The sequence below is a fragment of the Ursus arctos genome, unplaced genomic scaffold (assembly GCF_023065955.2).
Source record: "Ursus arctos isolate Adak ecotype North America unplaced genomic scaffold, UrsArc2.0 scaffold_8, whole genome shotgun sequence".
NCBI lineage: Eukaryota > Metazoa > Chordata > Mammalia > Carnivora > Ursidae > Ursus > Ursus arctos.
The window spans coordinates 4,824,249-4,840,000 of record NW_026623100.1 but is presented as its reverse complement, the minus strand read 5'-3'; the positions used below and the strand labels follow the sequence as shown (position 1 = coordinate 4,840,000).

Genomic DNA, 15,752 nt, shown 5'->3' with positions numbered 1-15,752 from the left:
CCTCCTTACTACCCATCACCGGCCTATCCCATTCCCCCACCCCCTCCCCTCTGAGGCCCTCAGTTTGTTTCTCATAGTCCATAGTCTCTCATGCTTCACTCCCCCTTCTGATTACCCCCCCTTTCTTTATACCTTTCTTCCCCTACCGATCATCCTAGTTCTTATGTTCCATAGATGAGAGAAATCATATGATAGTTGTCTTTCTCTGCTTGATTTATTTCACTTAGCATTATCTCCTCCAGTGCCGTCACCTCTAATTTCTAACCTGTGATGTGTACTTTCAGGTAAAGTGTCAGAATAATGCAAATGAGTACCTGATTCTAAAGTTCAAGGTCATGGTAGGTCATGACCTGTCACGCGGAAGTGCGCTTGCGGCCTTTTCCTCGGTCCCGCCCAGCTGGAGGCACTGGGCCCTTTCTACCCGGCAGCTCCTGAGCTGGCCTCCTGTGGAAGGAGGGAATATGTGTATATTTTGGGGACAGCCCTGTGCCGCTCGAGGTGAGGTCTGGACATAGTTCAACTGCCACAGATTAGGGAGCCTTGCTGAGCTGTAGACACCTCATTTTCCCCAAACTGCCATCCGTTCTCAACTTCTGGTCTCCTCCAGCAAGGCCGCTTCTTCTGTACCCACATAAGGCTTCTGCCCCAAGCCCTTGCCTCCCAGGTGGAGTAGCGCTCATTGCTGGGCTGAGGAACTTGTCTCCCAGCTCCTTCCAGACCCTGAGAGGTTGAAACCCTCAGAGGCCACCAGCCTGACTTGGGGTCCTGCCCATCATCTTGTGTGGCTGCCACGTGGTCTCACAGGCCCCGTCCCTTTGTCTCCTGGTGCTCTGCTGCTTACTGACATTTCCACAGTCCTTGTTGTTGAGACCAGGGCTACCTCCCTTCCTGTCCCAGGTCATCTGGGTCACAGGGTGGGGTGTGCCTCACTGGAGCACCTTGAGCTAGGACCTCCGAGACTGGCCCAGCACTGGGGGGCCGTCAATAGGCTCTTCTTCACCTGCCCTCTTACCACGGGGTGTCCTGGCTCCAGGTCCAGCCTGGACTGCCCGGGCCCTTCACCCCCATGCGAGGTGCCTGTCTCCAAGCAAGGCTTTCATTTCCACTTCGCAACCTACTTTTATCAAATGTCTGTGGGCTCTTGAAAGTCAATAATATGCTTGAGGACAAGGTGAGACTGATTATTCTTAAGATAAAGTGACTGAGAGTGAACTGTCAATCTTTGGCACCCCATATCACAGGGAGCAGGGCAGAAGGGGCTGAACCTTCCTGTTTCATGTCCTATCCAAAACCCGGATCTGGGCCCCAAGCTTCCCATTTTCCCTTCATTACAGCAAAGGACAAAGATTTGCTAAACACCAAAAGCCCTGCTGTGTACTGCAGAAGTGTCGTGGCCAAGAAATCAGCGAGGATTCAGATCCCAGGTCTGCCGCTTCATAACGGGTAGGTGGGATCATGGCTTCCCGAAGCTGTTCATGTCCTAATGTCCAGAATTTATGAAGGGATTTTGCAGATGTGATTAAGTTAAGGGTTTTGAGATGGGGAGATTATCCCGGCTTATCCAGGCAGGCCCAATGTAATCATAAGGGTCCTTATAAGGGGAAGAGGAAGCAGGCGAGTCAGAATCAAAGAGAGATTGAAGATGTTGCATTGTTGGCTTTGAAGGTGGAGAAAAGGGCCCTGAGCCGATGACTACAGGCGGCCTTTGGAAGCTGAGCCCTCCTCCCTGTGGACCCGGAGAACTAGACTTAGACCCTAACATGAACACTTTGTGATGGCTGATGGCGTGAATTACAGCGAAAGAGTTCCCAAGGATTCAAATGAAATACATAAAATGGGGTTATAGGGCCTCCATCCTTCCACACATACTTACGTAACACCTACTACACACCGCCGAACGTTGTGGATGATGGGGACACCTCAGCGAACAAAACAGAGCCTCTGCTTTCGTCCCAGCTCATGTGTTATTAGGCGAGAGACAGACACCAATATACGTGGTACTTTGTGGGTGTGTGTATGTGTGAGATGATAAGTGCTTTGAAAAGAAAGTAAATCAGGGGCGCCTGGGTGGCTCAGTCGGTTAAGCGTCTGACTTTGGCTCAGGTCATGATCCCAGGGTCCTGGGATCGAGGCTCGTATCAAGCCCCGGGTCAGGCTCCTCACTCGACAGGGAGTCTGCTTCTCCCTCTCCCTCTGCCCCTCCCTCACTCCTTCTCTCTCTCGTTCCCTCTCTTAAATAAATAAATAAATAAATAAATAAATAAATAAATAAATAAAATCCTTTTTATAAAAGAAAGAAAGTAAATCAGGATAAGGAATAAATCAGGGCAGTGAGCTAGAGAGTGTAATTTTAGATGGGATCTTCAGGGGTGGCGCTAGAATTAGTGGGAAGGAGGTGTGTGATTTTCTTGGAGGAAAGCCTGATCAATTGGTGGCACCAGCAAGTGCAAAGGCCCTGGGGCGGGGCAGCTGCATGTCACAGTTGGTGAAAGGCAGTGTGACCAGAGCATCCTCCCCGGAGGTGAGAAGGGGGAGGAGATGAGGTCAGATTTCAGGGCCTGGATGCTGTCAGGCGCTGTCGGTTATACAGCATTAGGATTTTATTTTGATTTGGGAAGCCCTTGGAAGGTTTTGAGCAGGCAGGTGACACGGTCTAATTTAAGTTACAAAGAAGATACGTTTTACAAAAGGACTTGTGGTTCAAGCGAGCTCATGCTGGCCTCTGAAGCTGCCTTAGCTGCTCCCGCCTGAGCCTGGCGGAGATTTGCAGGCGCTTCCCAGGAAAGAGTGAAGTGCCGTGTCCGAAAGTAGAAACAGCCCAGGGCCGGGTGCCAGGATCCTGCCGGAGCTCATTCACAGCCAGACTGGAGAATTCGCTACTGCGCTTCTTAATAATGGTGTCTGAAGTGTTTCTCAATACTTCTATCCAAATTTGATTATTAAACGGATGTTGAACACGCCACTGTGACTTTCCAAACCTTCTGACTTATTGCGAGTTCTGTTCTATTGAGAAGATTCTCGGTCTGACCTCCTTACTGCCGTCAGAGTCTCCCATCTGAGAGGATTTTAGAAATGGTACTGTGGTCTTGAGGGTTTCCCCCTCACTTGGATGATTGCCTCTTCTGGTTAATTTGAGTGACAACACATTTGCAACCGTTCATTGGATTTTTGCATTTTCAATTTGCACGAACAGAGAGAAGGGCGTCTCAAAGGAGTTTGTCTTAGGCACTTTGAAAAATCGCTTGGCTTCCCTGACATTGCGTGCACATTACTCTTTTTTCACAGAAGCTAACTGGAAAATCTCGTTGACCTGTCTTGATTTAGAGATTGGAACGGCATAATATTTGGTTTATTCAGTGTAATTGAAGTTATGGTTGTGAAATAAAGAGATGGTTCTCTCTCACCTGCTTTTTGTTCACTAAATTATATTTAAAGAGAGCAGAATTAACCGCACTGTTCATAACAGCATTGTCTGCAATAGCTAAACTGTGGAAGGAGCCGAGATGCCCTTCAACAGACGAATGGAGAAAGAAGATGTGGTCCATATATACGATGGAATATTACTCAGCTATCAGAAAGAACGATTACCCAACATTTGCAGCAAAGTGGATGGGACTGGAGGAGATAATGCTAAGTGAAATAAGTCAAGCAGAGAACGACAATTATCATACGGTTTCACTCATTTATGGAACGTAAGAAATAGCAGGGAGATCAGTAGGAGAAGGAAGGGAAGAATGGAGAGGGGGTGAACAGAAGGGGGAAGGAACCACAAGAAACTGTGGACTCAGGGAAACAAACTGAGGGCTTCAGAGGGGAGGGGGCTGGGGAAATGGGATAGGCCGGTGACGGGTAGTAAGGATGGTACATATTGCATGGAGCACTGGGTGTTACACGCAAACAATGAATCATGGAACACTACATCAAAAACTAAGGATGTGACTAAGATATCATAATAATAATAAAAAATTAATAAATAAAGAGAGCAGAATTATTGTTTCCTAATAAATTAATCAAGAGATTCTGAACAAAGTCGGAGAGATTTTGAAGAAGGAAACTCATGTCTGGAATTCACCCAGCACGTCTTTCCCTTCCCTCAGCACACGCACCTCACCCTTACACGCCGTGCTCCCGTGTGCGCACACCGCACGGGCTGCGGTGAGCAAGAACTTCCAAGGCAAAGAATTTACTCCTTAAGGGTATCTGATCATAAAATTAGTGTTTATTGCCCAATGACTATCCCGTTTAAAGAGACACTATTACAATCATTAATTACGTCCTTGTGCATCAAGGATGAGAAAGGAATATCAAACCTGTCTCCAAGCCAGTATCACAGAAGGAAAAGTACTACCCAACAAGGAAAACTTATGGCTCCTTCCTATGCATCTCGACACCTTTTCCACCTGAATTAAATACAACAATTTAGTCCAGCAAATATCTATTAAGCAACTGCTGTGTGCGAGGCACCCTGCTCGCTTTCAGGGGTCTGACGGAGAAGATTAGCACCTTTCCCATGCTCTTGAGAAGGCGCTGGGAATAAAGGAAGAATTTTAAGAAGAAAAACAAGGGGTCAGTGGAAAGTCCTCACTCATTTGTAAGGTGAGGTTCTTTCTCCCTAGTGGAGGCTTTTCCAGTAATCTCTGGTCGGATTCCTGCCAGTCTTGGACCTGTAGGGCCTAGATTCCAATCCCAGCTTCCCCACCTACTGGTTCTGATTGCTTCTCACAGCACCTGGCTGGCCTCTTCTATAAGCCGGAAGCCAGAAGCACTCCTCCCAGAGCTGCTCCGCGGATCACACAAGCGCGTGTGCACACGTGTAGTACTCCCAGCAGTGCTGGCCCAGGCAAGCACTCAAACTTCAGCTACGGTTACCTCTCCAGCCCAGAGCTTCATTCTGTTTTAAGTCTGGAATGGAAATTAGTCCCCATTCGGATTCTTTGTAGAGAGGTCTGTTTTTCTTTTTTTACTTTGGGGAGCCAGTACACCTCCTCGTTATTTTTTTAAAGCTTATATTTATTGATTTAACAGAGAGAGCAGGAGAGCACAAGCAGGGGGAGCAGTAGGCAGAGGGAGATAGAGAGACAGGCTCCCCGCTGAGCAGGGAGCAGGATGGGGGGCTCCGATCCCTGGACCCCGAGATCATGACCTGAGCCGAAGGCGGATGTTTAACCTGTTGAGCCACCCAGGCGCCCCAGGACACCTCTTCATTTCCTCTTACAAAATGTGGGTTTGTAGAAATGTTCGAAGAGAACAAAGAGCAGCATTGTCCCCAGGTCATTACCGCTATCCCTCCCTGCCCTACGCACACATTTAGCTCATCTTGTACCTATAAGACACGCCCTTCAGTCCGCAGGCGATTCCCCTTTATTCCTATCTCCATATCCTTCACATTCTTTCCCACCTGTCTCTGCTTTCATAATTCCTTACTTCCTTTCGGCTCCGTGCCCTTGTCAGTGTACACTTTACCCGGGTATGTCTTTCCTACGAGAATATCACCCACCATTCTTACAGGGTGCACGCCTGCCATTCAGACCACACTGTTCATTGCATATGGCCTGAAGATTGCTCTTTTGTTATTCTAATGCCAAATAGAGGGTCCTGAAAGCCAGACCCCTTTAAACTCGGTTGCATCTTCTGCAGGGGATAACCCTGTTTTCAGCCAGCTTCCTTATTTGAAAATAGGAATAATGCCTGTAGCGTGGCTGGGAATGTTATTTGAACTGATACTAGTTCCCAGAGAGAGCCCTCATTCAATAAATTGTAGCTATTGTTTTTTTGAAAGGCTACCCTTCTGGTTGGTTATTTATAGTTATAATCGGCAGCAATAATTACAGTGCTTTATGTTTCCATGGAATTTTGCAATTAAAAAAAAATGTCCATGATTAGTCTCCGTGTAGGAATTTAGCAAACTTTAAAATGCAGAGAAAATATAAAATTACAAGGAATCTTAACCCACAGAAACCACAACTTTGTATATTTTGGTATATTTTTTCAATATATATATATACAAGTATATTACACAGTTAAGATCCTATATCATAAATATAGCTTTGTGTTTACAAATTAAAAGTTCTTTGCCAACTTTATTTCCAGTATTGTATATATTCCATACAATGGCTGTATCACAATTTTTTAACCATCTTAATTAATACATATATGTTGTCATACACCCCTGTGTGCCTTCATATTATCCCGTTTGGTTTACCACAAGGGATATGAATTAGAGAGAAATAGAATAATCAACATCACGGATTTTTCTTTTTTGTGTTCATACTAAACCATGGACCGACGGTTTGAAATTAGTCTAGATTTATCAGACAAAACTGAGCCCAGGCAGAAAGCACTCTAGAACCTTCTACTTAACGTTAACATAGTTCCTTTTGCCTTTTCAGATACCTCTATGCACTTCATGCTGATTAGATGGGTCTCAGGCGGGGAAAGAAGGCTCACTTCCTAAAAACCGAAATGAAATTCTTGCACTTTCCCCTTAAAATCTAATAACACACGCCTTCTTAGTAAAACACATGGACTATATTTTATGAGTCGTTGGCTTGGTATGGTTTCACTTCAGTGTAACTTTTCAGTATCACTTTTTAACTGTAACAAAAGTCTTCTATTAAAATGAATTTTATTCCTCTTCTATCTACAATTGATCTTTTAAATTCAACAAAGCCCCAAATCGTAAAAATGTACTCAAAGTTAAAATTGATATTTGCAAGCTTACACTTAAGATAATTAATGATACTTACGAAATGCATCCGTCAACATCAAATTGCTCAGAATTTATGTTAGTTCTTTTCTATTTTTCATCCGTGTTTTGGTATATTGGAGACTAAATGATAAAAGGCTGATGAATCAGTGATAAGGAAAAAAATCAGTAAAATAAGTTTTTCGGGGTCATTAGATCAAGGCACGAATCGGTTGTATATTTTTACTATTCAGTAGGATGCAGTAATAGTGCAGAAGTTCGCAGATTGTACTTTAAAACGAGTTATATTCTGATAAAAATTGCTTATCTAAAGCTCAGTTTATGTTTTTTTTAACTTTCCAGCAGTATTATTACCAACTATTATGGGTATTTTAATATTCTGGCTAATAAAAGAGGTCGCAATGTCATATAAAGATAACTAATTTTCAAAGAATTAAAGTTTGAATACACGGTAAAAGGACAATGATCATAAATTGAACAAAAAGTAGGTTACCAAATAACCTGATTATATATACGGTTCTTTCTTAATTATAATTTATAGTTCCCCTTGTAATTTGTTGGTTTTGGGTTCATCTTAAAATACATCAATCTGGACAATATAGCTAGAATTTTTTTCCGTCTCTTGTAAAGCTAGTATTGAATTAATGGTCGGTCTTAAAATCAAGGACCTCTTGGAATCAGGAAATAGTTAAGATAAACAATAAATGTAGTAAGACTACACATAATTTTTCATTTTCTTCTCTCTGCTGGTCTGTATTTTCTATGGTGAACTTATCTTTGTACAATAAGAAAAAACAAAACATATAAACACATGAATACAATCGCACCTCTTTCTTCGGTGGTGTTAAAAACAAAACAACAAGCCCCAAATGGAGTCACTTATACTAAACTCCATGTCACCAAACAGACCCAACTTAATTACAATTTTGGCCTCTTCCAGAAATGGAATTTTCAACCAGTCAACTGGGAATCACCTGATCAGCATTAGCTGGGTCATCTGCTGGACAGACCCCCTGCCATTCTCTAAAGGAAAGTGACCTTGCAATGACCAGTCCACTTGTTAGTCTGCTGTAACTTCCTTGTTCCTGCTCCCTTCTGTCTACACAAGTCTTCCGTTTTGTACAGCCCCTCAGAGCTCCTTTCTGGATGGGCTGCTGCCTGATTCATGCATCATTGAATGAAACCAATAAGATCTTTCCAATGTACTCAGTTGAATTTTGTTTTTTTGACAGTGGGAAGAGGATGATTTAAACTCAGTTTCCTGGCCACCTATTTTAAATATGAAATATTTTAGGCACCAGTGGATAGAGAGTGTGTAGGTCCCTCTGTTCAGAGCTATCAGATTGCAGAGAGAAGTAGGACGTGGCCTAGCCTCAGGGATTTGGAACCAGTGGAAACTCTGGAAACACTAAATGGGATGATGAAATCTAATAGTGCAAAATGGATTAAAAAACAGGAGAGATTGAGTGAGCAGGCAGGGAATGTTTTAGGGGAGACTATGCAACTCTTCATGGAGGTTATACATTGAAATATTCTCTCTTTTTTTTTTTTAATTTATCTATTAGACAGAGATAGAGACAGCCAGTGAGAGAGGAAACACAAGCAGGGGGAGTGGGGGAGGAAGAAGCAGGCTCATAGCGGAGAAGCCTGACGTGGGGCTCGATCCCAGGACCCCGGGATCACGCCCTGAGCCGAAGGCAGATGCCCAACCGCTGTGCCACCCAGGCGCCCCTGAAATATTTTCTTAATATTAGAGGAGGCCTCCAAAATATCACCATGTGAGTTGAGCAGTTGGCTACTTCAACAAAAACTCTCATAAGATGGGGTGGATCTCAAAATGTAATAGATTTGATTACAGCACATCTTGTTATAAACCTAGCAATAAAACAAAATTCAAATAACATTCCTCAAGAAACAAGTAAAACGAGAACAAACCCATACGGAGCAAGCACATGATAAAATAACATCAGCCAATAACGCAGGTGTTAATACTATCGTTTGACCTCAGAATTATTAAAAAATAACTGATCTGGTAGTATTTTTTATTAGATTGGACCTGATAAGGGGCCTTGCACAGAGTAGGACTAGAGGACGTTTATACGTATGACCCCTATTATCGTAATAGGTCATCCTATCGGTATTGACATTATTACGCAATTGGCCCCAGCATTACTCAGTACTGTGCATTTGCTCATATCCTGCTCTAGAAATCTGTGAAATATTAATGCATTTCCTTTAAGCACACAACAGCTATCTGTCCTTTTGAACCATCAGCCGTGACAAGTCAGCTTGTATAAACATACTTTCCCAGTGTAATCAGACTCGTCAGTAATTCCCCTTCTCACCCCCAGGCCATCCGGAAATTCTGTCAGGGAGCAAAAGCTCCAGAGCCCTGTGGTTTCCCCCCTTCCAAAGTTTATTCTATATATTTTTTTCTTTTTCTTTTTCCTCTTAAAAAAAAAAAAAAAAAGCTTTCTGGTGTTCAGAACTCAGTGTAATTCCTGATTCCCGCTCAAGAAGGTCAGATGAACAAAGGGTTCTCTCCGTGTTCTTTATATTCCGGAGGCACCTGCTGTAGATTTGGGGATGGCGGGCTGTGTCCTTTCCCCACAGCCATGGGGCAGGAGCTGGCTGCGGGGGGAGCCCCCTGCCAGGGCCACCAGGGTCTGCACTTGGGGTCTACAGGTCCACAGTGCCAGAGGGCTCCCTTCCAGGGCACGAAGGCTGCAGAGCTGCAGCTAAGCCTGTGTGGACACAGGGAAGGAAGGATGGCCAGGGAGAGGAGAAAGCTTACCTGTCCTGTCTTCTGCCCTCCAGCCCGACCAAAGGGGACAGCGGCAGCGCAGGGCCAAGCGCTCTGCTGGATGGCCCCAACTGTGTCTGCAGCTGCTGGCCAGCTGCCGCCTCTTGTCGGCAGGGCTATAAATAAGGCACTGTCCCCAGCTCGGGAGATAAGAACCCAGCCCCTCGCTCCCGAGAGCCTTCTAAGGTATCCAAATTAAAGGAGCCTCGGCCCCAGATGGGCGGGGGCTGCCAGCTCCCCATTTGGCCTGTCCGCCTCAAGGACATCCCAGGCCAATCCCAAAGAGCAGTGGAAGGGGAAAGCCATGGTGCCGGGAAGGGATCTCACTTCATCAGACAAGTGGCAGAGCCTCTGGGTGGGCTGCCCGCGGCTCCATTGCAGGGAGCCCCTCAGATTAGGGGGCTGGCATTGAGGCCCAGATGGGGAAGGAAACTTCCCCCGGTCATACCACAGTGCTTCTGTGGTGTGGGGTGGATTTTTGGCACTGCCTCTGGGAAGGAGCACACGGACCCTCTATCCTGGCTTCGGGGCATTTGTTTGGCTGAAAAAGATTTAGGGAAGATTCTAAAGGATCGGCTTTAGGCTGGGCATGTGGAGTGCACTTGAGAAGCCCTCTCCCCCCATCTTCCCTTCTCCCCCTGATTAAAGGGGACCCTTGGGCTACAGATCACCTCTTTTTATAGAGCTAACACAGAAGCCTTATGGAGCTTTTTAAAACGATATGGTAGAAGAGGAGACAGAGGACTAATTTGGGGGAGCAACCATTCCTGATTCACCCCTAAATTTCTTATTTCTGGAAGTCATTTCATCAGGGGCTGAGGGTGGGGGAAGGCCAACAGGGTCAGCTGTTTGGCAACTGCCGTCTGCGTTACCCACAGACGTTCCGTGTCTGGGAATTTATCCTGAGGAAAAAGTAGGGGATGTGGCCGGAGACAGAGCTCCAGGGACATCTCTTACAGCTCTTTCAAGAATCGGGGAAAGTTGGAAACAACCAAAATGACTAACAAAAGAGACTGGTAAAGTGAGGAGTAGTATAGCCATAGAGGAAACACTGCGACCTTTGGAAATGGCATAGAAGAATATTTAATAACATAGAAACCCTATGACGACATATTGGTAGTGAAAAGGCAGGGCAACTTTAAGGGGAGCTTGACGTGCGCACAGCTCCCTCACACACACACTCTGAGAGGGTAAGCGTCGGATGTGGACATGTGCTTCCGGCTGGGTGATGGGATCGTGGTGATGTTAGTTTCTGCTTTGGCGTGTATGTCATCTCTGAATCGTTTGCAATGAACTTGCATTGCTTTTACAATAAGAACATTCATTTCATTTCATTTCCAAATTTCTGAAAATCAGAAGAGAACTTTCTGTGTTTCTGCATTAATGGGCCCAAATTTATTTTAGGATGACAGAACTCCTTGGGGTCTCCCCAGGCTTTGGAAAGACCTATGTTGGGGTCAGCAGCTTTTTTTCTCATGCCAGTATCAACAGTATGGCTGATAGAGTCCCTGAGTGCCCCTGTGAAGGCAAAGGTAAGCCAAGAAGAGAGAAAAGGAAAAAAAAAAAAAAAGCACAAGAAGAAGGAGGAGTCTGAAAATAAGAAAGGTTATGTCATAGAGGTGACAGAAAATACCCATACACTCAGATCACCTCTATCTGACCTGATGTGCCCGTTTGTGCTCTGGCCAGGACGTAACAGAGTCTCTATGTGTAAAGAATAGGTAGGTCCTGAGATGCCTTCCTTTTCAATTATGTTTGACTTAAGGAATGACCTCCAACCCTGAGCGGCCATAGGGGAGCACATACCACTGATACGTGTAATTGGAAAGGGGCTGCCCTCTCACTGGGCTCCCAGGGCTACAGGTACCGAAGGCTACCCTTCTGCGTGCAAACACTAGAGGGGGGTCCCCTCCATGAATAGGACCTGGACAATAGCCCACATTGAGGTAGTTTCAAAGCTTTTGTGTCGAGTACCTCTTCCAGGAATAGGCTCTAGATCAAACAGCACCCAGGGGCAGAGCCTGGAGTCGGAGGCTGGACTGCTCTTTGGAACTTGGGGTGCCAGAGCTTTTCCTGGATGGTCCTCCTGAAGCCCTGTCTGTGGGAGCTCCGACCACCTTCCTCACGTTTCGGCTGGCTTACTCCCTGGCACGTGCCCTGCAGACATCTGCTGAGAAGGGTGACTCTGGCCTCAGGTCAGCCCCCATGTGGGGGCGTACAGCTTCCCGATGCGAGGGAAGACATCGGTGTAGGGGAGGCTTGAAGGGGCTCCTCTTGAACAAAGCCAGACCTGAGGCAAGGCATCGAGGGCCTCATAATAGGCGTATGGGTCCACCAGCCTGTGGGGTTCTCCCTTGACCCCCAGGAAGACCTGTTGGAAGCATCCCCGTGTGACATTCTCCCTCCTCCGAGCTGACTCAACCCCCCCACTTCAGAGGGGCCTACTGTATGCACACAATCTTGGGGGGACAGGATGTACCATGCCTGCTGACAGTCACCCCCGGAGCAGTCATGTGTAGGAGGGAACAGCATCTGCTTTCGGGGGCTGGGGCCCAGGATCTGGGCTGTGGTCAGAACTGGGTGTGACAGGGAGAATTGTGGGTACGGCACTTGCTTCTCTCCCACAATATCACAGAGAAAAGGCTGACAGGTGTTTCTTGGTCCTGTTGCCAAAAACTCAGAGACACAAACCAAAGGACATATGGGTCTGGAACAAACATTTTGATTCAATTCAGCAAATAGGCATTGAGTCACCCCCTCAGGAACCAGCAACTGGTAGGCACAGGACAGCAAGAAGCTGGAGACCCCCAGATGGCCCGAGTGTTCTAGGAGCTTACCCCTGGCCACTCCACCCCACCAGTGCCAACATCTCAGCTCCCCAGGCCCATGCTCACAGGGGTTTTGCCCCCTGGGGTCATGAAATCTCATTCATCCATCAGTACTATTCTCTTTCACTCTCTTTTTTAAAAATAAATATTCACTGAGGTTCATCCATGTTCCAAGCCCCATGGCGAGATGCTGGGGCCTCAGCTCTGAACAAGATAGGAGAACCTCACCTTGAGGAACTTACCATCTCTCATGTGTTGTATCCACATGGCGTGAGCCTAGAACCTCACCTGGAGTCTGGAGCACTTTCCGTCCTGCTCACTGTAGACTGCTGCTGTCCACAGTCATTGTCACCAGTGCTCCTTGCTTCACTTTGGACAGGCTTGATCTTTCTGTGAAGCTGGTTCTGCTACTCTTGGAACCTAGCAGAGCTGAGTTTTGTAAGTGGGATGGGGTTCCTCTCCCTGCCACCTGAGTGCCATGCCTGGTCCTGCGGAGCCTGGAGAAGGAAGTATGTGCCTCTCATCTGTCTCCAGGGCCAGTAAGGCCTATCTAGCTTGACTGCGGCTGGGACTGCCTTTTCCTCCTCACCCTCCCTGGTTGGGAAGGCATGGGGAGCCTACTCACCTGCGCCCAGCTAGAGGGAGCTCGTCTCTTTCACCCCACACAGATTTTTCCCTTGTTGCATTAGTCGATTCCGAGACAGAGGAAGATGAGCTAGTCAGGGAGCCAGAAAAGGAAGAGCAGATCAGGAGAGGAAGCTCTTAACAGAGGAGAAAGCAGATCAGGAGAGGCAGAAGTCCGGAGAGAACGGTTTTGGGAAAGGGGGCATAGGACAGCATCAAGTCTTATAGACTGGGAAGAGCAAGGGGGAAGGAGCCCTGTTTTTCTATACTGAGAAGTCCTCAGCTGTGGACCCAGGGTGTGTCAGGGGTGCAACGGAGAGTGGTTTATGAAACGTGTTGCCTCCAAAGTGTTTATCCGCAGAAGGTAGGCTGACGAGCTCGATACCTGCTGCCGTCCTAGTTTTCAAATGAGTACCTTTTGTGACCTAACTACTCCATTTGCTGTCACTGAAATCGCTACATAAACATTCCCTCTGCACTTCCCAGAATCATAAACAGGCAAGAAAGGCTGCAGAAATGTCCCATAGTGTAAATACGTCTGCGAATGGCTCTGGGAAGTTTCAACCTGAAAAATAGCATCACCATTTGTTGGTGTGATAGAGTCCAGGCCTCTCTTCATTCTGAACTTGACTTATGCTGAACAACTTTGGGTGTTGAAATAAAGCCAGTTACCGAGTCAGAAAGCGAACGCAGGAATGACGGGGGGCTCTGGGTCTCGTTGGCTAGCACAGGTGCAAGAAGAAAGCATGTGGGGGCCGAGAACCAGCCGAAGCTTTTCTCAGCTAGGATCCCCTGGATCCCACACGTCACTCTGCTTCAAGACACATGACAACAGTACACCCAAAATGCAGCACAGCAGTATGCCAGCAGGTTGGGGCCGCCCCCGCCCTTCGGAGGCTGTGGGCTCTCTTTCCCTCAAATTCCTACCAGATCTGCTCTTGGAATCTTTATCCCGTGGCTCACATTGTGGATAACAGCTTGGTGATTCTTTGCCTCAAGTTACTTGTGCCCCGGTAGGGATCGACATTTTCAAAGGGACGAAACTTTAACCGGTGGCATGTTGAGCCTTAATTAGAAGCTGAAGGAGAATTCGGGGCCCTTCCTAGGCCCTGCATCGATACAGGAAGCCACGCCCAGGGCTGCTCCAGCAGTTACTGCAGATAATGGACTGTCATCTGGTCAGCAAGCCTATAATTCTAGAACCATTTACAAGTACCACATGGTGGAACCATCGGAAAAACCTTACCCTCCCGGAGAGATGATGCTAGGACAGACTCCTTGGGGTAGAAGAGCCGAGAGACATCTTCTGTTTGGCTCCGTGACCCTCTGCTCTGTGCCCAGGTGGCTGATGTGAACAAGCATCAAAGAACTTCCTTGTTCTCTGGCTTCTGCTTGGGTTTAGCTAATAGAAGGAACCATCAAGAGATCAGAAGACAGGACAGTGAGGTCAGGTCCTTGGTGCTTGGATCTTCCCTGCAGGGATGCTGCGGGATAGTTGTCTCCCTCTGGGGAAGGCCACAGCACCTGTTGGGGCCCCTCTCTGGGCTCTGGTAACAGTTTCTTCTCCTTGACTGAAGGATGAAGGGCATCATGACTTCCCACAGTTGCCAGCTCCAAGGTTCTGCACCTCCCTTCAGTGGTTTCCCTAAATGGCTGCCCAAAGCTTTGTAAATAGTTTCTTTGTTAAAACTCTCCTCCAATTACCTTGTTTGGGTGTGGCATCTCTTTCCTCCTGGGTCCCCTTCTGGTGCAGAGGGGAAAGATCAAAGTCTTCAGAAGCTGTTAGAGACAGAGAATTGGTTCCATGTCCCACCCCCAGCCCTCACCCCATGGAGCTGTGAATGTAAAGGGGGGGGTTCTCTGAGTGAGGGAGCACCTCTGTGCTCCTGTCACTGATGTGACTAAGAGATTGCTTTGGAAGATGGGATTGTCTGGCACTCCCCGTGTGGGCCACATAAGCCTCCAGATTCTGGTGTTGTAAAGGTCAGGGGACAACCCAATAATGCCAACGGAGGAATTTCCCACCATGCTGGTGACAGTGGGTACCCAGCATCCTAATGGAGTTGTTTTTAAGGGAGATCAAGCACTATTTCCTGTAACCTGAATTTCTAGACTGCAATACACACATGCTTTCGTCACAACATACCTGCCATTTATTGAGATCTTAGGATGTGTGAGACACTGTCTGGGGTGGGGGGCTGACATATGTGGTAGAGATCGGCCAGGTAACACGCGGCCTTGAAACCCACATCTCCCGATTGCAGATGCCATGCTGTCTGTCCCTTTCAGTGGACACGTGAAACCCCTATAACAATTGTTATGGTAAACTAATCTTTGGGAAGCATGGGGTTAATGTTCAATGTTAGTATTACACAGTTATTCTACTCTGTTTGTTTATTCTTCTTCCTGCAGAGGGACGGTGGGGACCTCTAAGCTGCAGGAGTTTGAGGGTCGGAAGGCACATGCAGCTTGGACCCACAGACACGGGTTTCTAAGACCAGGAGCCTGGCCTTTCAGCAGCACTACCCAGGCTGCGGGAATGTTCTGTTTTCTTGAGTGCCAGTCGCTTTCCTCAAGTGACTGACATCCTAAAGCCCGACTTGTGGGCAGAAAAGGCAGAGGGGAGAGACAGCGGACCTTCAGCCCCCCCTGCCCGTCAGCGGATGGACGCTCTCTTTCCTACCGCCGAGCAAGCCAACCCTTCAGGGCTGCTTGCTCATAACAGTGGAAACTAAACAGCACAAAGGAAGTGAGGAAAAGAATCATTTGTCTTCTGCGCCCTCACTCCTTT

General features: G+C 47.0%; 1 protein-coding gene across 1 annotated transcript in view; it reads right to left on the bottom strand.

Moving 5' to 3' along the window:
- Positions 1 to 9,613, bottom strand: part of FHL2 (four and a half LIM domains 2) — a 68,228-nt gene extending 58,615 nt beyond the window's left edge. The window contains exon 1 of the mRNA XM_026515748.4: positions 9,501 to 9,613. The gene's annotated coding sequence lies outside the window, so the exon portion shown is untranslated. The remainder of the gene's footprint in view (positions 1 to 9,500) is intronic.
- Positions 9,614 to 15,752: the final 6,139 nt, after the last annotated feature.